Source organism: Portunus trituberculatus, chromosome 42 (genome assembly GCF_017591435.1).
Source record: "Portunus trituberculatus isolate SZX2019 chromosome 42, ASM1759143v1, whole genome shotgun sequence".
Lineage (NCBI taxonomy): Eukaryota > Metazoa > Arthropoda > Malacostraca > Decapoda > Portunidae > Portunus > Portunus trituberculatus.
In genome coordinates this window covers 8064438-8086937 of record NC_059296.1, presented here as the reverse complement: position 1 = coordinate 8086937, position 22500 = coordinate 8064438, and the positions used below count along the sequence as shown (strand labels likewise).

General features: G+C 40.9%; 1 protein-coding gene across 1 annotated transcript in view; it reads right to left on the bottom strand.

Annotated features, from left to right (window-relative positions):
- Nucleotides 1-22500, bottom strand: part of LOC123517815 (protein O-mannosyl-transferase TMTC2-like) — a 276242-nt gene that overhangs the window by 237233 nt on the left and 16509 nt on the right. The window lies entirely within an intron of this gene.

Genomic DNA, 22500 nt, shown 5'->3' with positions numbered 1-22500 from the left:
GATAAAAGGGGAGGAAAAACAAAAAACGAAAGAGAAACAGAGAGGAAGAAAGAAAGAAAAAAAAATGTAATGGATTCGATGATTGCTTGTAGGAGATGAGTGTGTGTGTGTGTGTGTGTGTGTGTGTGTGTGTGTGTGTGTGTGTGTGTGTGTGTGTGTGTGTGTGTGTGTGTGTGTGTGTGTGTGTGTGTGTGTTTGTTTCGGAAATAAACTGTCTATGAGTGAGATTTATGAGAGAGAGAGAGAGAGAGAGAGAGATTGAAAAGATAGGAATAAATAATACCAACATGAATAAATACCCACATTACATTCTCTCTCTCTCTCTCTCTCTCTCTCTCTCTCTCTCTCTCTTCAGTTCTTCCTCGGCCTCTCCTGAACCTGGCTGTCTAATTAACCTTATGCAACAGCCTCCTCCTCATCCCACATCCTTTACTTTTTCCTCCTTAATTTTAAAGAAGGATATGATCATCACCTGAGAGAGAGAGAGAGAGAGAGAGAGAGAGAGAGAGAGAGGTATCGGACCATTGCAAAAGCGTTTAAAGGAGATGAGATACAACCTATATAAATAATTACCATATAGCACACACACACACACACACACACACACACACACACACACACACACACACACACACACACACACACACACACACACACACACCTTTCTGCACATTACCTGTTTATTTCGAAGCGCAATGTCTAATTCAATTTCGTATCCCTATTACTTATACAAACAAGACTTCTTGATTTTTTTTTTTTTTTTTTGCTTTCACTGTGATTGTCTTGTGACCTATTTTGCGTTCACGTCACAGAGAGAGAGAGAGAGAGAGAGAGAGGAGATACTGTGACGGGTCTTTGAGTATAATGACGTTTTCCAGGAGCTTTGATATCCTCCTTTTTCCCGTCATGTTTTCCCCTCCTCGTGACTTTGATAACGGAGAATCTTTAGCATAATTTCCTAGCGAATTTCTCGAGAGCCCTTTTTTTTTTTTTCCTGCGATGAAGGAAAAACTGCAGGTAATTTAATACACTTCGTTATTCAGTGCAGGGGTATACATCAGAGAGAGAGAGAGAGAGAGAGAGAGAGAGAGAGAGAGATATCCTTTAGAAACTACACAGCATCACAAGATAAATACAGAGTGAAGGGGCACTCTCTCTCTCTCTCTCTCTCTCTCTCTCTCTCTCTCTCTCTCTCACCACCTGGTCCTTTCCCACCACCTGATATACAATACATTTCCGATTTATAGTCCGTTTTGCCTTCCTATTTCATTCTTACACTTTTTTTCTTTCAATTCCTATTTTCACGTTTCTGTTCATTCTTTTTATCTTATATTAGTGATATGCTTCATGTGTTTTTTTTATCAGGTATAATTCTCTCTCTCTCTCTCTCTCTCTCTCTCTCTCTCTCTCTCTCTCTCTCTCGTAACTCATTCAGAATTTTGATGTGATTTTTTATATATGTATTTTTTGTATGTGAATTTTTATCGCTACATTTCCACTCCCTCATTTCATTCTCTTTTCCTCCTCCTCTTCCTCTCCTCCTATTCCCTACCTTACTCCCTATCTCTTTTGTCTTCCTTCCTTCATCGTCATAGGCCTTCCATTACCTATGCCGCCTATGTAAGCCTATGTAATCCCTCTTACCTCTCCTTACCCTTTCTCCTCCTCTCTACATCCTCTTTCTCTTTTTTTTCTGTCTTGTCTTCCAACGCTCCTCCACTCTCTTGTAATCTTCAATTTTCTTATTTCTCCCATCTACACATCTGCCATCTCTCCCTTTCTTCTTTCTCTCTTAGTTCCTTCTTCCATCTCTCTCTCCATTCTTCTTTCCCTCCTTTCCCTCCCTCCTTTCCGCCCGTCCTCCCTTCCTCCCGTCCCACCTGACTTCAGAAGACTGATTCTCGACTCGGAAATAAATGGGGCATGTGGAGTTGTGTATTGGTCCTCTCTCTCTCTCTCTCTCTCTCTCTCTCTCTCTCTCTCTCTCTCTCTGTACTAGTTGTTCCATATTTTATCCTTTTATCTCATTTATAAATCAATGTTCCAGTTCTTTTTTAGTACTTCCTCCTCCTCCCCCACTCCTCCTCCTCCTCCTCTTCCTCCTCCTCCTCCTCCGTCGTCGTCGTTTGGAAATTAGTGGCTGTTCAGTCCATAATGTAAGACTAAACGAGGCTGTTAATCGAAGCCGTAACCCAACCCACAATTATGCACATCACCTTCCTTGTAATTAGCTGTGACCGAGATGCGTGCTGGCTGCCTCACCCCGCACACACCACCTCGCCCACCACTACCCTCCTCTCTCCCTCTCTCCGTGCCTGACCGCCTCCCTGACCTCTTAACCTCCAGGCAGAAAAAAAGAATAGGGTGGTTCCTTCGTGGCGTGTTGGTGGCGGTGATTTAAAGTGACGGTGGTTGTGAATTGTGGTGATGATGATGTGGTGTGTGTAATTCATCTCGGTTGCCTGCTGGTCACACAGCCAGTCTTCCCTAGACTCATAGACCGATCTTCGGATAGGACTGAGACCACATCAACACACAACACACTGGGAAAGCGAGGCCACAACCCCCTGAGTTACATCCCGTACCTATTTACTGCTTGGTGAACAGGGGCCACACTTCAAGAGGCTTGCCCATTTGCCTCGCCGCTTACCGGGACTCGAACCCGGCCCTCTCGATTGTGAGTCGAGCGTGCTAACCACTACACTACGCGGTGTGTGTGTGTGTGTGTGTGTGTGTGTGTGTGTGTGTGTTTGGGGAGGCGCGTTATCTGGCTGGTGTTGAATGGGTGAAAGCAAATCGCCTTAATCCAAGAGTTTTACCTGTAATTTAATAGGATCGGGTAAATCCTACGACACTTCTATAAAACAGACACACACACACACACACACACACACACACACACACACACACACACACACACACACACACACACACACACACACACACACACACACACACACACTATCTCTCTCTCTCTCTCTCTCTCTCTCTCTCTCTCTCTCTCTCTCTCTCTCTCTCTCTCTCTCTCTCTCTCTCTCTCTCTCTCTCTTCCCCTTTACCCTTTTTAATCGTTATTACTTTCTGTTTACATCGATTCCACTATTGCATTTCCCCCTTTCTCTAAACCACAGGAGGAAGTAACGCTGCCCATTACGCTATTTCGGTTACCAGCCACGCCCCTGCATTCCTCCATCTGAACGAACCACTACCCTGCTTCTCTTTTTACACTCATATTTCCCTGACGTATTTCTCTTTGCGTTCTAAAAATAGCCCTTTAATAAATCCACACGCACACACCCAAACACACACACACACACACACACAACCTTGAAAAATGTGCTACCACCACCACTATTCTCGTCTCTAGCCAACCTAACCTAACCTGACGAAAAAAGCCAGCTGGCCCCAGTTTTAAAGCAGGGTTGCTCGTGGGAAACTTTACGCTGCTTTATGTAAAGTGTAGACCAGAGGAGGTGGGAAGAAAGGGAGGATTGGAAGGGAGAAAATGAAGGAAGGGAGTGGACGAACGTGTGTGAGAGAGAGAGAGAGAGAGAGAGAGAGAGAGAGAGAGAGAGAGAGAGCAGAGGGAGAGTAAAATAAAGGCTAGGTATTAACTGGGATCGAGAGAGTGAGGAAGAGAGGAGAGGATATCGAATAGAAGGGGAGGAGGAAGGGAGACGAAAAGACAATATAGAAGGAACGCTGAGAATGTTGCTTTTCCTGAATTAGAGCAACGCAGGACGATATCTAGCCAGGAGAAAAATACATGAAGGGAGCAGGAGCAGTAATAGTAGTAGTAGTAGTAGTAGTAGTAGTAGTAGTAGTAGTAGTGGAAGTAGTAGTAGTAGTTGTTGTTGTAGAAATTTTGTTGCTGTCCTTAGAGAGAAATAAATAGATAAGGAAAGAATACAACACACACACACACACACACACACACACACACACACACACACACACACACACACACACACACACACCTTTTTTTGCCTTCATATTTCCACCATTAAGCATGACCCTAGCGTGAGTAATGACGTCATAAAGTTGGAATTATGGATGGGTTTGTGACGTCACTCAGTCCATCACCTCGCCCTTTCCCTCCCTGGCTGGGCCCTTCACATGCCTGGCCGCCCATCTCTCCTTCCCACCTCCTTTCCTTCTCTTCTTCCTTGTGTCTGTCTTTTATATTTCTTTTCCTTCCCTTCCGTGCAAAGTGTTTTTCCTTTTTTTTCTATTTCAGTGTCTCAAAGTTGTCTGCCTTTCATTTCGTGTATGGAGAAGATGGATGGATGAAGGGAGGGAGGAAGACATGGGTGAAGGGGGCGGGACGTGGCAGGTTGGCATTGCTGGTGTGACAAAAGAATGTATGTAAAAGATAATCGAGTATATACCTCTGTGTTTGTAAATGTTCTTGCAAGGGTTCATAAATACACACACACACACACACACACACACACACACACACACACACACACACACACACACACACACACACACACACGTACTTTTTTAATAATCAGCTTAGTGTGTGTGTGTGTGTGTGTGTGTGTGTGTGTGTGTGTGTGTGTTCAGCTTGGCAAGAGACACGTGCAGGAGACCAAAAGAGTGTAGAAAAATAAAAGGGGAAAAAACATGTTTGCTTTGATTCTTACTTAATCGATACGTTTGATGGAGGAAAACAGAGGCAGGGGAAAAAACGGGGGAAAAATATCCTGTCATCTTGCACCCACGACCTAGGCTTGGTTTTTACTTTTTCCCTCGCGCTTTGAAAGGTCTTTAAGGGAGGCGAGGAAAAAAGAATAAAAAAGGGCAAACCATCACGCTATATTTTTTTTCCTCAGTGTTTTATTTTTTTTTCCCTCGTGTGCTGATAGAGTGGCAACGACTTCCCTTACTCTGTGCTCCTGTCTTCCTGTTTTCTTCCACGATTTCTTTCATTTTGTCTTTATAATTATCAACGTCATACTTTTTCCCTTCCACTTATTTCATTTTCTTAATCCTCCCTCACCTTTTTTTTTTTTTCCTTCCCTAATACATTGCCATCTTTATCTCGCTTCTATCAACACTCACTTCACTCTTCAGTTCATCCTAATCTCTTCTTTTCTCCCTCTCATTTTCTTTCCTAAATCTCAAATACATCTACTACACTCAGACCTTTAAACAAACCAACCTATCTCAATATAACCTAACGTCACTTCAATTAATTTTTCCTCATATTTTCCCTTCCCTCGCCAAACACACATCCTCCTTATTATATTCACGGATATATACACACACGTACACACACACACACACACACACACACACACACACACACACACACACCCTCCCTTCTTCTGTCCTCCCTTCCTCCCTTCCTCAACCTACGCGTCTGTCCCTCCATTTTCTCCCTGGGTAACCAAAGCAGGGAGGGAGAGAGGGATAGGGAGGTAATCTCGCATCATTTAGGGTTAACGAGGCAGTTCATCAGCCATACACTGGAGGATCTGGTCCGTCACGTGACACTGAAGGCGGGACGGACCTGTTATTGATCCCGGGGCAGGTGGGGAGGGCTGGGGTAGGGGATCAGATGGACGAGTAGGGGTGGGAGGCATAGGGAAGAGAAGAGAGAGAGGGTAAAATAGGTAAGGGTGAAGACTGGAGGGTGAATGGGATAGGGTGTATAGGGATAAGGTGTGTAGGGTGCTGTGTAGTGGGAGGGAAGGGTATAGGATGTAGGAAGGGAAGGGTGACAAGGGGAAGGAGGGTATAGGTGTGTGTATTAGAGAGATGGGGAGGAGTAGCGGTATATTGTGCCATTACCTGTTTTGCTGTCACGCCCGTGTGTGTGTGTGTGTGTGTGTCTGTGTCCGTGTCCGTCCGTCCGTCCGTCCGTCCTTGCGCTACTGGACAAGGGACAAGCTTCAATGTAACATGCATGAAGGTACACACACACAAAAAAAAAATAAAACTCACTTTTCCATTTCTCATCCCATTTTTTCATCTCGACTTTTGCATCTTCCTTCCTATTCATTTCCCTTCCTTTCCTTACTCTTACCCCTATTTCCCTTTTTACCATTCCTTCCATCCTATCTCTTCTTTTCTCTTTTCCATCCCTTTAACTCTCCCTTCTCTTCTATACTCCCATCTCCCACCACACCCACGCCCACGCCCACGCCGCCGCCCGCAGGTTGGGAGTGGCGCGAACCATCTCACCTGACAAAGCTTCGCAGGAGTGGTGGTGGTGGTGGTGATGGTGGTGGTGGTGGTGGTGATGGTGGTAGTGGTGGTGATGGTGGTGGTGGTCCCTCAACTAATTACCCGCACGGTGCTCTAAAAATACTCCCCGATTCCGACCCTCCTCTTGCTTCCACGTAGATGATTTGTTATATATGAAGTGGTAATTTCTCTTTCCTCCCCCTTCCCTCTCTCTTATTCCCTCCTCTTTTTTCCCTCTCTCCGTCTTCTAATTCCCTGGCGCACGTACTTCATTGCTCGTATACCCATTTCTCCCTCCCCTTCTCTCTCTCTCTCTCTCTCTCTCTCTCTCTCTGCACTCTTTATACTTCTTTCCCTTTATTCTCCTCACCTCCCCGTCCTCTCCCTCCCTTCCCGCCTCTTCTTCTGGCGTCCCCAAACCTTCCTTAATCCTCTCCCGCTTGTTAGTTCATCTTTCCATTGTTTTCCGTGTAAATGCTGAGGAATGTTCCCTTCTCGCGAGGCACGCACTGCTTGTTTTTCTGCTCATATTTATGGAATCGTTCCCTACCAAGCTTCTGTTCCTCCTGCTTGACTCTCTCTCTCTCTCTCTCTCTCTCTCTCTCTCTCTCTCTCTCTCTCTCTCTCTCTCTCTCTCTCTCTCTCTCTCGTTTTTGTTTGTTTTTCTCTTATGTTCCTTTGTGCCTGCCTTTTCCTTCAGAGGGGAGAATTGGCAATGCAGGCGAGGGGAAGGTACAGTGTGAGGGTGAAAGGGTGACCTCATGTTCTTCCTCCTTTCCTTTGGGGCTCTGCAGGTCAAGCACCCCTTAGGGAAGCCCGCTGTTTCCTGTTTACCTTTTTCATTCTATTTCCCAGTAAACACTGGCCATTAATCTTCTGATCTCCATAGACCGTTCGTAATGTCAATGAAAAAGTCTAATCGTACACAAATCTCAACCTAAAATTGTATCCTACTGTTGAAGGGGTTATTATCTTAACATGTCACTTTCCGTCACTGATTTCCGCTCCTCTTGTCAATACATGCTCATGATTAAAAATACTCACAGACAGGAACATTTCGCTTCTATCACATTTTACATTATTCTCCCGCTCTTTTCAGCATCACTCGTATATTTCTTTCGTGTACTACCATACATATCTCCTCTCTTCTCTTGTGTACTTTCACCTAACTCACTTTGTTTGTCGGCAATCCACCACTTTGTGGAAGCCTGTTGAGTCCAGCGTGTTTACAGCGGCAGCGAGTGACAATGTGCACTGTTGTTCTGTGTCCTGTGACCGAAACAAGAGCATTTCGAGTGCCATAACGTAAAGGGAGAGTGGAGGAAGCTTTCAGAAAAGGCTTTTAAGATCCCATATTGTAGCGTTACCGCAATAAACAAGAGACAAAATTCAAACTAAAGTATTATCATTATTTTTTATATATTGTCTAGTAAACGGGCATTCTGGGAACCAAAACATGATGAGTGAAGTGAGGGACTCTCAGAAAAGTGTGTTACCACCTCAAGTGATGAAAGAAACAAAAGATAAAGTGTAAACTATTGTATTATTAAAAAGATGTGGACAGCAGAAATTGATACAAGACCCTTTAGGGAGTTGCAGCTTGAAATGAAGGTGAGAGATTCTCAGAAAGGTTGTTAAAATGTCAAATGATGATAAAAACAAGACTATTAAAATTCCTGTATTATAAAAAAAAAGATATATGAAGATAGAAAATAATGACACTGGAGTTTTAAGCAAAGGTCGCTTCACAGAACGTGTCAAGTAAAAATATGAGAGTAAAAATGATAAGTTGTGAAGAGAAACATGAAGCCTTTTCTTGACATCAGACTACCGGAAGTTATACTAAGAAACTATATAATGAAAGTGCGTAGTAAGAATAGAAAAAAAAATGAAAATAAACAAGAAAATAAACATTGCAAAAGAAGTGTACTAGAAATTTTACTAAGATTTTGCAATAACAATATTATATTCCTAAAAGAACAACACCAGAAATTTTTACTACGATAACATTATATTTTTCTACCTACAACAAGAGCCGTCCGCAGTCATCGTATCTACAGGAATGAAAGCAAATATGGTACGTACTCAGTTACCTAATTCACACACATATACACATGAGCATCGTAGAGTTATAAAGCCTTGTGTTTAATTCAATGTGCCGCCGTAACCCTTCACACCTGCAACTAAAACCGTCCACAGTCATCGTATCTACAGAAATGAAAGCAAATATGATACGTACACAGCTAGCTAATTCACACACATATACACATGAGCATCGTAGAGTTATAATGCCTTATGATTAATTCAATGCACCGCCGTAACCATTCACGTCTTATCCAAACAGAGTAACCATTCCAAACACGCGTCTATAGTGTGTATTGAAGGGAGGCGCTTGAAATAACACTGAGGCATTGAGAGTGTCGCATATGCCAGTATTTACTTGCTGTCAATGTAGAAAAAAATACTACGTTTGCATTATATATTTGTTTTTAAATGATAAGTTGAAGTTTCTCTCTCTCTCTCTTTCCTTTCTCATCCTCCTCCTCCTCCTTCCCCTCATTCTCCTCCACTCTGTTCCAGCTTATGGTTTACCTTTTGTCTGTCTGATCCCGTCTCTGCCGTCACGCTCAGCACTTCTCAAGCTCCTCCTCTTCTTCCTCCTCCTCCTCCTCCTCCTCCTCCTCCTCCTCCTCCTCCTCCTCCTCCTTCCTTCATCTTTAACTTTCTTCTTCCTTTGTCCATTTCATCTCTGCATCTTTTGGAGTGTGCGTGTGTGTTGGAGGAGCAGGGAGGGATTCTGTGTGTGTGTGTGTGTGTGTGTGTGTGTGTGTGTGTGTGTGTGTGTGTGTGTGTGTGTGTGTGTGTGTGTGTGTGTGTGTGTGTAGGTGAGTGAGCGGGTAGGTAGAGAGGACAAAGCTGTGCTACCTATAATTAGATTAAAAACATTTAAGGGTTTTTTTCAAATTATCTCTACATTCTCCGTTGTAATAAAGTCTTCTGTCTCAGATTTTTGTTCCACTCTCTCTCTCTCTCTCTCTCTCTCTCTCTCTCTCTCTCTCTCTCTCTCTCTCTCTCTCTCTCTCATACGATCTTCCTTCTTCTCCTCCTATTTCTTTTCTCTTCTCCCTTCCTGCCCTTCTAACATTCATCTCCCTCATCTTTCAGAATCCTCCTCCTCCTCCTCCTCCTCCTCCTCCTCCTCCTCCTCTCCTTCCCTTCAGCAACCGTAAGGAAATGAGATTTTCGGAGAGAAAATTCCATCGGTGGTTTTTAAGGATGTGAGGTGACCTGGGGCATGAGAGAGAGAGAGAGAGAGAGAGAGAGAGAGAGAGAGAGAGAGAGAGAGAGAGAGAGAGAGAGAGAGAGAGGAAGGCAAAGGAAGGAAGAGAAGAGAGAGAGAGAGAGAGAGAGAGAGAGAGAGAGAGAGAGAGAGAGAGAGAGAGAGAGAGATTTGAGAATGGAGACGTGGACATCGTAAGCGTATATTGTTTGGTAAATAAATAACATTGTGGAGGGGCGGCCCGCGGTGAGGCAGGGCCAAGATCTTTTCGTGAAGGATCGAACAGAGAGAGAGAAAAAAAAAAGCTCACACACACACACACACACATAGAAGGTATACGCACTCCACAGCCTCGGGGTTTGGAGGGGAACAGTACATAAGAAAGGAGAAAGGGAAATCTAACCGTACTTCGTTGTTTTTCTCGTGTTTATTACTGTTATATCGTGAGTGAATTAAGAGTCTGGGGAGGAATAAAGAGACGGAGACACGAAAGAAGGCTGGTCTGGATTTGGACTCATTTCACCGTCTTATGTAGTGTTGTACTGTTTAAAGAATCTAGTAGTTATTGTGGTTTTTCATAAGTGTTTTCATGTTTCCAGAGATAAATTGACAAATATTATCCATTATTACCCATTCAAGCTTCATTCCTAAGTCTGTTTTAGGTTATAGTAGAAATTCATCTGTTTTTAAATGGAGTATTTATGATTCTAGTGACGAATTAATGTGTTCTTTACCATCAATGGGAATACTACCTCTGAGCTCCAGGGTCATTCAAGATAGTCCATACTTAAGCACAGTGAGAACAAAGCATTTCAAAATACATGTTATTGTGAAAAGATGATCATGGTTTTAATACACAAAGATACAGTGTGTGTGTGTGTGTGTGTGTGTGTGTGTGTGTGTGTGTGTGTGTGTGTGTGTGTGTATGTATTTTCACGTGACTCGCTCCTCCTCCAACAACTCTGCTCTCGGGTAAACTTTTTTCCCCTTCCTGTCAGCGGTACATATTTCAGATTTACATAATTCAACGCTTTAGGACGGCAGGTAAATAAAGCAGACCCATTTTACCTCTCTCTCTCTCTCTCTCTCTCTCTCTCTCTCTCTCTCTCTCTCTCTCTCTCTGTTTCTCCGCTGTTCTCCCCTCCCCATCCCTCCCTTCCCAGCAAACATTCAGATAGCAACAGTAGGCTGGCGGTTCATAAACACAAAATATTTACCAAGGGTTAATATCCAAATTACTGGAGTGGAATGGGTGAACACTGAGCCTTGTGTTTGTGTGTCTGGATGTGTGTTGACCTGGCCAGGATAAACGCCGGGGAGAGAGAGAGAGAGAGAGAGAGACAGAGGATAGAGGGAGAGACTGACTGACTGACTGACTAACTGACTCTTGTACTTCTAACTTGCAACCACAGTGAATAAAAACCAGCAAATCAATGAGCAAGTCAGTGTGTGGGTGAATGGATGAAGGATGAGAGTTACGGTGAGTGCCTCGGTGGATTGCCTGGCCCCCTTGTTTCGTTTGCAATTGGCGGTACCGTTTCTCGTGGGAATGAAGCGAAAAATGGAGCGTCGAAAATAATGAAAATAAAAAAAAAAAAACAGAAGAGAAGGGAAATAAAATAAAGACGAGTGGGAGGGTGTAGAAATAACTGTGATTGCCTCCAGAACGTAATGGGATGGGGGTTTTTTTATTATATATGCAAATAATTGTTTTTTTCTTTATTTTACGATTATTCTTCTCACTTCAATAGATGTGTTATTAGTTTTCGCTTATCTCTATTGCCCGCCATTACCGCATGATGCCTAGTACCATATCCTACCTTGTCCCCTTCCACGTCAACAGTATCCTTCCCGTTAGTTGGGTGAGCTAAGGCCAAAGTATATCCCGACAAAGGCCTTTCCCTACACGAGCCGTATTAGTGCAATAACCGACCTAATAAGAGGCTGTCAGGTAGCTAAGAAAGGAGGCCAAGGAGAGAGAGAGAGAGAGAGAGAGAGAGAGAGAGAGAGAGAGGGGTTGGTATAGTTATCATTGGTAATTTAGTTTATTTTCGTCCTATACTTATCTACACACACACACACACACACACACACACACACACACAACAAATTATTATCTTATCTTTGTTTTTCCTCTCTCTCTCTCTCTCTCTCTCTCTCTCTCTCTCTCTCTCTCTCTCTCTCTCTCTCTCTCTCTCTCTCTCAAATATGTCTTCAGGAACCGCTAGATTGAAACAGTACGATAATGAATAACAAATGAACCGTCTTTCTTTTCTTTTTTTTCGTGATAATCAAGGGAGTTTCGAAGCTTCGGAGAGAAAGAGAGAGAGAGAGAGAGAGAGAGAGAGAGAGAGAGAGAGAGAGAGAGAGAGAGAGAGATAGGGAGGCAATTTCTGATCGACTGCGGGACCTCATTCCTGGAAGTAAAAGAAAGGACACACACACACACACACACACACACAGAGAGAGAGAGAGAGAGAGAGAGAGAGAGAGAGAGAGAGAGACACTTGATATTGGTTTCCTTAGACTGTGCTTTCCTCGTTGAAATAAAACCACAAATAGTTGGTAGAATATGCTACTTCCTCGCGTCTTAATTACTATGGGGTTGATCACTTTCTCCTTCCTGAACCTCGGCCAATCTAGACTAAAAGGTTGGATGAAGAGAGGAGGAAGAGGAGGAGGAGGAGGAGAAGAAGAAGATGAAGAAGAAGATGGAGGAGGAGAAGGAGAAGGAGGAGGAGGAGGAGGAGAAAGAGAAGGAGATGGAGGATAAGAATGATGAAAGAAAGAGGTGGAGATTTGTGACTGTGACGAGGACGAGAAGGAAGAAAAGTCAGGAAGATAACAATGGCTGAAGTAAAAAAAAAAAAAAAAAAAAAAAAGCAAATGTGAAGATGTAAACAGTGGCAAGGATGATAAAGGATAAAAATAAAGGAATGGAAGAAGAGAGAGCTGTAGTGAAAGAATATTAAAGAAGTTATGGAAAGGAAGAAGGAGAAAAAGGAAGAGGAGCTGAAAGAGGAATAGAGAAAGGAGGTACAGAAAGAAAACGAGGAATAGAACTAGGAGGAAGAGGCGTAAGAGGAGGTAAAGAATAATAAAGAGGTCAAGAAGAATAAAAGAATAATGAGGTGTGGAAATAAAGAAAAAAAAAAGGAGGAAAAGAAGGAGAAAGAGAAGTAGAATAAGGAGAAGGAAGAGGAAGAAAAGGATCGAGGAAGAGAGGAAGACCAAGAGGACGACAACATTTGGGGACGAGAACGAGCAAAAGGAAGGCGAAATGGAAGAAGAGGAGGAGGAAGAGGAGGAGGAGGAGGAGGAGGAGGAGGAGGAGGAGGAGGAGGAGGACGTCTAACAATACAGCCTCTTCCCTCCCGGAGGTGCTCGGCAAGAGGGCGGGAGAAGAAGGAAATCCTGCCCAGAAATCAGGAAATTACACAAAGATTTTTCCTCCACATTTCCTCTTCATGTATTTTTCTTTCCTTTCTTTTTTTTTCCTACGTCTTCTTTTATTTTTTTCTTTGTTCGTCTGGTGTGATGCTTTTTATTGACTCTTGTCTTTTTTTTTTTTCTCTTTCTGTCTGTTCTATTCCCTTTGTTGTTTTTTGTCGTTTTGTTTTTCTTTGTTTTTCTTTCCTTTCATTCTGTCTTTTTCATTGTTTTCTTTCCAATTAATTTTTTTTTTTTTTTTTTTGCCCGTGTGTATTTTTCCTTAATTTCATCTTTATTTATTTTTTTTTTTTATCTCAGAAATGGCTTGAAAAATGTGTCACTTTTACCTTTATTATTTGTCGTTGTTCTTATTATCATCATTATTTGAGTTTATTATCATTATCGTTACTTACTCATTTATCTATTTACCTATTTGCATTTTCTCCTTTATCCAATCGTTTAAATATATTCTGAGCAATTTTCTTTGTAACTTTTATGAACTTGGTATTTTTTTTTTCCTTTATCTTCTCACTTTTATCGGGTTTTCCTTTCCATCTCCTTCGATTTTCTCCTTCCACCTTCTCTCTCTTTCTCCTTTTTCGCGGTTGCTTCCTCCTTCACGCTTGACTCTTTCTTCCTTCCTCCTCGAATAATCCATCACTCATGCTTTCCTCCTCCTCCTCCTCCTCCTCCTCCTCCTCCTCCTCCTCCTCCTCCTCATCTTTTTTTTTCTTTTCTTCCTCTTCATCTTCTTTTTCTTGTTCTTGTTCTTGTTCTTGTTCTTCTTCTTCTTCTCCACCATTTCCACCTTCGCAACTTCTCCCACACATTCTTTCTTTCATTTTTATTTTCTTTTTGTCTTTTCTTTCCTTTTCTACTTCTATTTTTGCATATTTTCTTTCTGTTGTATTCTTTCCTACATTCGTTCCAATATTTCTTTTATGGCTTTTCCACATCTTGAGAGAGAGAGAGAGAGAGAGAGAGAGAGAGAGAGAGAGAGAGAGAGAGAGAGAGAGGGACACAAATATTTCCCTCATTTATCTTATAAAGAGAGAATTATCTTAACCCCTTCAATACTGGGACTTATTGTGTACGATCAGACCATTTTATTGAAATTAGGAAGGGTCTATGCAGGTCACAAGATTAATAAATACCCACAGTCTTCATATTTTAAATCTTCGAGTTTCTGAAGTTGTATAAAATCGTTAAATAGTAAGCAGAATGAATATGAAAACTCGTCATGGTACTGAGCGGGTTAACGTGTAAGAGACAATAGATAGAAATAAGACGGAATGGTAGGGAAGTCAAGGTAATTTAAGTATGACTGCATGACTGAACGGAGAGCAGCTATGCACAACAGTAGGTTATTTCATAGAATTTTAATATAGCAAATAATGTTCGTTTTGTATTGCTGGTTGAATGGTGTTGTTTTAAGGCTTCAGATTATCTCTCTCTCTCTCTCTCTCTCTCTCTCTCTCTCTCTCTCTCTCTCTCTCGCAGCATCACCTTTCACCAGGCTATTGCTTCCTTTTCATGGGTAATTCAAGTTGAAGGCTGCGCATCTTGATTGAGTAAGTGAGTGATTGGGAAGAAGGCGAGGCGAGGCGAGGTGAGGCGAGGAAAACGTGAACCTGTCTTGTATTCTTTCTCATACATTCACACGAAGCACACGCTCAAGTAAACTTTTGGCTGGTATTGAGAAACGCTTCGCTCTCTCACCACAACTGTTTTTCTAAAGCCATGGAGAGTATTAGCCGAGTTCTGAAGAGTTTTTATCGTAACATTAATGTAGAAATCTTGTTATTGTGTCTCCAGGACCAGTAAAATGGTCTTAATAACTCGTGTAGCTTCAACTAGAATCTTTTGGTAATGTAGTGGAAGTGTAATGCGAAAGAGTTTGAGAATATGGACTAATATTGGAGTGGTGTTGCATTTTACGTAGGAAGAATCGGATTTAAGATTAAAAATGAAATATTCACCTTGCGAAACCTTTATATTCATGGAAAGAATGGAGTGGAGGTAAGAATAAGTTTTCTTATTTCTTTTTATTATCAGCTATATATATATTCACCAAAAAAGTTGATAAATAAAAGTGTATTGTTGTGGAAGATGATGGTGGTAGCGGTGGTGGTGGTGGTGGTAGTGGTGGTGATTAAATGAATGTTTATGGTTGATCAAAGGGTTTCTCTCTATTCACGTTTTGTTTTGATCACTCGTTCTCATATTTATTCTAATAATGAAACTACTGGAGGAAGAGGAGGAGGAGGAGGAGGAGGAGGAGGAGGAGGAGGAGGAGGAGGAGGAGGAGAAAGAAAAGAGAAATAGGAGGAGGAGTGGGCGGTGCAGAGGAGGATAAAGAGGGATGAAATGTAGGAGGAAGAGGAGATTAAATAAAGAAAAGGTGAAAGGGGAGAATGGAGGCGGATGAGAAGAATTCAAAGAGGGAGAAAATTGACAGACAGAGAGAGAGAGAGAGAGAGAGAGAGAGAGAGAGAGAGAGAGAGAGAGACAGCAAGGCGAGGAACGTAATTCAGTTATCCCTCCTAATAAGTTAAAGAAGTTTGTTAGCGAGGAAAAGTGGCTGAAGTAGACTCATCTTCCTCCATTACCAGTCTGTCTTGGGGAGTGAAGGCAGACTGTCACTGAATACACGACCACCTCTAGCCTTGTATTTCTTGGTCAAATTTACCCTTTCCTAGCTGACACATTAAAGTTATTTGGTACTTATTGTTTTCTTTTCTATGAACGTTGACTGTTAATTAATACACGATCAGCAGAAGCCTTGTTTGTATTCCTTGATCGATTTTTTTCCCTCTCCTAGCTGACACATTAAAGTTATTTATTATTTATTGTTTTTCTTTTCTATGAACGTGAACTGTTACTGAATACACGGCCTTGTTTGTTTCCTTTGATCAAATTTGCCTCGTATTCCTTGGTCAAATTAATCCTCTCCTAGCTGACACATTAAAATTATTTGTTACCTTTTTTTTTTTTTTTCTTCTTTCTTTTCTGTGAACGTAAACTGTCACTGAATACACGACCAGCAAATTTTCCTTCTCCTACCTGTCATATTAACTCCTTCAATACCGTGATACATTTTTATATTAACCTCTTCAATACTGGGGCACATATTTACCTTGGGATTATTAACACCATCATCACTATCAAAGGCTTCATAATTTTCACCATCATCATCACCATCAGGAAATGAAAAAAAGTGTACACTATTACCATCATTATTAACACCATCACCACTAAACCATCATCATAATTTTCACCATCATCATCACCATCAGGAAATGAAAAAAGTGTACCCAATGCTATCATTATTAACACTATCATCACCATCATCATCATAATTTTCACTATCATCATCACCATCATCATCGTCAGGATACCAATTACGCGGCTTAATTCAGCACCACCTGAGTCTCCCACATCTGCAGCTGGTCCTCCCTTATTAATGGAAGGCCGGTGGATAAACAGGTGAAATATTAAGATGTTGTTAGCGTTCGGCAGCCACAAGGTTTTTTTTTTTTTTGGGGATGGGGGGGAACGTACCATATTTTTCCCGCCGTTCATGTATCTCATCTTAACTCCTTCAATACTGAGACACATTTTTACCTTAAGGTTTGTGTGCGATTAGACCATTTTATTGGCATTAGTAAGGCTCTATGGAGGTCAGAAGATTACTGACTACTGTCTTCACTATTTTAATCCCCCCACATGAGTTCTGAAGCTGCATAGTCACTAAATAGTAAGCAGAATGAGTATAAAAGAACGCCATGGTATTGAAGGGGTCAAAATAAATGGTGATGATAAAAAAAAAAAGAACTTTATATATTTATGTTCAAACTTTTGCTTGTGATCTATAGGTAGTGTCTTTCCAGTGATTTTTTTTTTCTTTTCGTTGTTATTTCTTTTTTTTTCATCTTCCTGTCTCTGAACTGCTTTGACTTTCGCTATCTATTTCTTTTCTTTTTTTAATATTTTTCCTTTAGTTTTCCTTCGCCGTGCTTGTTTTTTTTCTGGTTTTTTTTTTTACTTCTCTTTCCTTTTACATACGATCATTTTTTCGTCCTCCTCTTTGCTCTTCCTCTTTTTCCATCTCCTACTCTTCTTCCTTTGATCTTCCTCCTCCTTTTTATTCTTTTGTTCTTCTTTTCTTTTTCTTCTTTCTCCTTCTCTTTCTCCTTTTTTTCCCTCTTCTCTCCTCCTCCTCCTCCTCCTCCTCCTCCTTCTCTTTTTTCGCCTCCTCCTCCTTCTCCTCTTTTTTCACCTCCTCCTCCTTCTCCTCCTCCTCACCATCCTCCTCCTCTTCTTCTTCTTCTTTTTTTTCTTTTTCTTCTTCTTCTCCTCTTTCTTTATGTTTGTTTGTGTGCCACCGCCTCTTCTTCCTCTTCCTCTTCCTCTTCACTCTTCCTTTCTCTTCTTAGGTTAAATACGTTCTTATATTTGTTTAGTAAGTAAATTTGTAGTTTATTGACATGAACAATGCATTAAGTTATATGATTTCATTTCATTTCTTTTATTTTTTTTTTCTGTATCCTCTCTCTGTAAAATAACATCCCGTTTTCTGACATTTCTATCGTAATTGTATGTCATGTTTTTTTTTTTTTTTTTTTAGTATATTTTCTCTCTATGATTATAAATGAGTTAAGTCAATTCTATGTCCGCTTTTTATTTCTCTCCCATTGACTCATCGCTTTATGGTCTATATATATGCATCGTTTTAATTTGGATCAGGAGGCAGAGACATTAATTTCCCTCAGAGTGAATGCTGCAACTTACTGTGATGGAGAGCAGTTAGTTTCTCTCTCATTCCTACTTCCTCTCTCTCTCTCTCACACACGCATGCCTCCTATTTGTGGGATGCGGTTAACTCTCTCTCTCTCTCTCTCTCTCTCTCTCTCTCTCTCTCTCTCTCTCTCTCTCTAAAATCTTCGTAATATTCTTCGTTCTTTTGTTCATGTATTTTGACGACAAGGAGTTTTAAAGAATACGGGATTGATTTATAGATGAGGATGTTAAGTGATTGGAAGTAAGCAGCTTTTATACAGAGACTGGCACGTATTGGCTTACATGGATTTTTAAGATTTACTGTTGATCTTTCTTGTATATATTCTGACGCATTACATGTACAATTGAAAACTCACATTGTTATTTAATTGCAGTATTATCGCTATCGTTTTATTTCTGATCGTCTTACAATAATAGCTACGCGTTTCGTCACCGCAGATAAGAAGATTGGCTTTTAGCAGCATTGAGGAATCGGTGCATTTTGCATTGCCTCTCCATTAACATTGCGTCAGAAAAATATATAAACAAAAAAGAACATTGAATTTCACATTGTGCTGACAGTATCATTGTTAAAACACTGACTTTTGCCTTGTATTTCCAACAACATAGTCTGAAAGGAAACATTAAATTATGCATTGTTTTTTTTTATCAAGTAATATTGAGTTTGCAAGGAAACACTGAATTTTACATGTTATTTCCATTAATACTGAATGTGCAAGGAAAGTGATTTTTGCTTTGTACTTTTGGTTGTGGCACCTCGGTGGATCTTTTTCCCTTTTTGTGCTCCGTTTTCATTACGCTTGCACAGAACACCACTTGCATTGAGAGAGAGAGAGAGAGAGAGAGAGAGACAGAGACAGAGAAAGAAAAACTAAAGCAAGGAAACACCGAATTTTGCACTGTGCCTCTAATAACATTAACTCTGCAGGGAAACACCATTTTTTTTTTTACCTCCAGACATTTGTTCCTTAATTTTAGCTAACTCTTTACTCTTCTTTTAGGGAACCAGCATTCAAGTGGGCCTTTTTTAATATTGTGTTACCCTTGTTTGGTTTCTCTCCTGCATCAAAAAAAAAAAAAGCTTTCCCTGTATTGTTCTGCACTGGGAACCTGAGATCAGCGCTGCTCGTCTGGTAACAAGAAACATGTCAGCACGCAGAGACAAGCCCCCTCATTACTCTTTTGTCATGTTACAGGCGATGTGAGACTCCCTTCAGCGTGACGAAAATTCACGTTAATTATATTGATACCTTGTTCTATTCTTTTCCCCCTTTTATAATGTTATTTTTCTGTCTCTCTTCATATTTATTAGTCGTGGTTTGTGTATTCATCCATCTTCTCTCCTCATTTTTCTTTGCTCCAACTTTCCTGGTTATTTTTTTTTCTCTCGTTTTCCATTGATTCTCTTTCCCCTTTCGTTCCTCCTCCTTCTCCTGCTCCTCCTCCTCCTCCTCCTCCTCCTCCTCCTCCTCCTCCTCCTCCTCCTCCTCAGGCTATCAGACTATCGTGGGAGAAACTTTGAAAGAGAGATTTTCGAAAGAGAATTTAATGTTGAGTAAGAAACAAAAAGAAAAAAAGAAAATGAACAACAAAATATTAATCATTTCGTAATTTTCTTGTATTTTTTCTTCCATCCGAGTATTTTCTATCAAGTTTTTTTTCTATATATTTTTATAGCAGAGTATTGGAATAAAAATATAATAATAAGAAATTGGTATATCGTCATAATTGGAATAGAAAATTGCCTCTGGTGTGAAAATAAATATGTATGAACCTCGCATTTCTTTTTTTTTCTCACAATAATATTAAAAAAATATATAAAGAAAGGTAAAAAAAAAAGGCAATAAAATAATCAAATTTAGTCAAAGTAATGTATATAAATGAAGTGAAAAGACAAAGGAAGGAAGGAAGGAAGGCAGAAAAAAAGGGAAGAAAGAAAGGAAGAAGAAAGAAAGAAAAAAAAAAAGAAATATAAAGTAAACAATAAAAGAATAAAAACGAAAGAGGAGGAAGAGAGAGACAAAAAAAAAAGAAATGAAAGAAGGGAAAGAGAGGGATGAAGAAAAGATACTGCAGATGAGAGTTGAATGAACCGAGGTTGAGAGAGAGAGAGAGAGAGAGAGAGAGAGAGAGAGAGAGAGAGAGAGAGAGAGAGAGAGAGAGAGATGGAAGCTAGAAAGAAGTGCACGAGGGGAATATCGGTAAACCAAAAACTGGAAATGAAAAAGAAAACAAAACAAAACGAGGGGAGAGCGATGAAGGAAAGGAAGGAATGAGACGAAGGATAAAGAGAAACGGACACAGTGGAGGAAGATGAACCAAGAGGATAGAAGAAAGAAGAGGAGGAGGAGGAGGAGGAGGAGGAGGAGGAGGAGTACACAGAGAATATACGTTTTCAGTCCCCATGATTCCTTTCACTCTTTAAAAAAGTGTAAACAAAAAAACAGTTTGGTCCACCCAGGCTAAGATCTTGACACCTTTGAAAACCTCCTCTGTCCCTCCCTTCCCTTCTAAAGTCTGGCTACTCTCTCTCTCTCTCTCTCTCTCTCTCTCTCTCTCTCTCTCTCTCTCTCTCTCTCTCCTTTCTCCTTTATTTCCTGAGCAAGTTTATACATGTTTGTTTTCCTAGAAGCTCAAAGACCAGTATAAACTCTGTGTTGATAATCTCCTCCTCCTCCTCTTCTTCCTTCTCCTCCTCCTCCTCCTCCTCCTCCTCCTCCTCCTCCTACTCTTGCTACGTCGCTGTGTATACTCTAAGAAAACATCGGTAGCGTGTTTACGTAACTATACAGCGTGGTGATAAGCAGTCTAATCCTTCTTGGCTGCTGTTTTCATAGTATCAGATCCTCCTTGCTCGCCTCATCCACCTCGGTACGTTGTTGGTTTATCCTCTGTATCATTTCACTTATTCATTTGTTGCTGTGTGTATAGATTCTGATACTATTAGATGTCTGAGTTGTTGTTGTTGTTGTTGTTGTTTTCTCCTTTTTTATCGTTTATTCGGTTTTATCTGCTGTGTTTTTTTTTTTTTTTTCAGTCTCAGTTCCGATGTGGTTAAGCCCTTCAGTACCATGACCTGTTTCAATATTCATTCTGCTTGCTATTTGGTGATTTTATACAGCTTCAGAAACTTATGTGGCGGAATCAAAATAGTGAAGAGTGTAGCCATTAATTAATCTTCTGACCTCCATGGACCCTTCCTAATGTCAGTAAAATGGTCTAGTCGTACACAAATCTCAAGGTAAAAACGTGTCCTAGTATTGAAGAGGTTAAATGTGTCTTGGTTTACTTTCCTAAGAATATTGTTTTTTTTTTCAGTTTTCCATGTCTGTTTGTCAGGAAGATATGAAATGTTAAGACTAAAGGCAGTCAAGGAACGAATAAAGGTCAAATAAAAGTGAAAGTGAAGGTCAGTGGAAAAAAGAAAGATAAAGAAAGAAGAGAGGAAGGAAGATCACTAGAAAGACATGAACTAAAGGGGAATAGTAAATTGTGAAGGGTTAGAAGCCACGGAGGATGAAATGAAGGGAGGAAGAGAAGGAAGACAAAGAGCGGAAGATTAAGGGAAGAGAGAAGCACATGAAAAATCAGAGGAATGAAAGGAGAAAGGAAAATGGATAGAAATAAAGTTAGTCTCGGGGGATGGAGGAGGAGGAGGAGTAGGAAGAGGAGGATGGGAAAAGAAGAAAAGAGGAAGAAGAAGAGAGAGAGAGAGAGAGAGAGAGAGAGAGAGAGAGAGAGAGAGAGAGAGAGAGAAATCACCATCACTTTCACACATAAGCAAATAAAAGAAAGTGAAGATGTCATACTCATTGCCCACCACCACCACCACCACCACCACCACAACAACAACAACAAAAACAATAACAACAGCAGAACAACAATAACAATAACACAACAACACAACAACTACCACCAGCAACACCACCACCACCACTAAAACTGTTCCTACCATCATAACCCCTTTCACAGACAAAGTGTTCCAGCCGCCTGCTTGAAGACCAAGATAGAACGACACTTATGATCGAAGATGTGAATTATGGATAAACCTTTCTGGACGCGAGGAAGGTCAGACTTACAGAAGAGGAGGAGGAGGAGGAGGAGGAGAGGAGAAAGAAAAGATAAGTGAATATATGGTACTGGAAAAGACTTTATGTTGGGGATAGAATTGAAAATAAACAGAAATGAAAAGGGTGAAAGAAAAGCGAGAAACTATCGGGAAAAATAGATATCATTAACAGAAAAAAAAAAAATAGGTGTTTTGTAAGCGTTACCTGAAAGTCTTAGCCGTGTGAAGGGATAAAAGATAGATTAGAACGTATGGGGCAGCAAAATAGAATAGAAGGAACAAAGTGACAAGTGAGTGAATTTGTGGACAATGTAGAAACTATATAAGAGCGTACAAGAGACATGACATATAGGGTGGATGGAGTGATGTGTATACCGTGTAGAGGGCTGAGGGTCCGGGGGGGGGGGAGGACATCAGGTGTGCGTTGGTGAGTGAGTGGATGGGGAAGGAGGGGCGGCAAGTGATCACTAGATGGGAAAACATGTAACAAGGTATTTTACGAGGTGATTTACTACTGTCACCTCCTTGTTAGCCTACCCATCTCTCTCCCTTCAGCGTGTAGGCGAAATTACGTGCCTAGATATTGACGTCCTTCCTCCGTCAGACTATATAACCTTCAGCGTGTGTAAAGACCCATTAGCCTTTCATTAATAAGCCATCAGCCAGGTATCGGAAAACTAATAACGAAAAAAAAAAGCGTAATACTGATATAATTTCTCAGGTT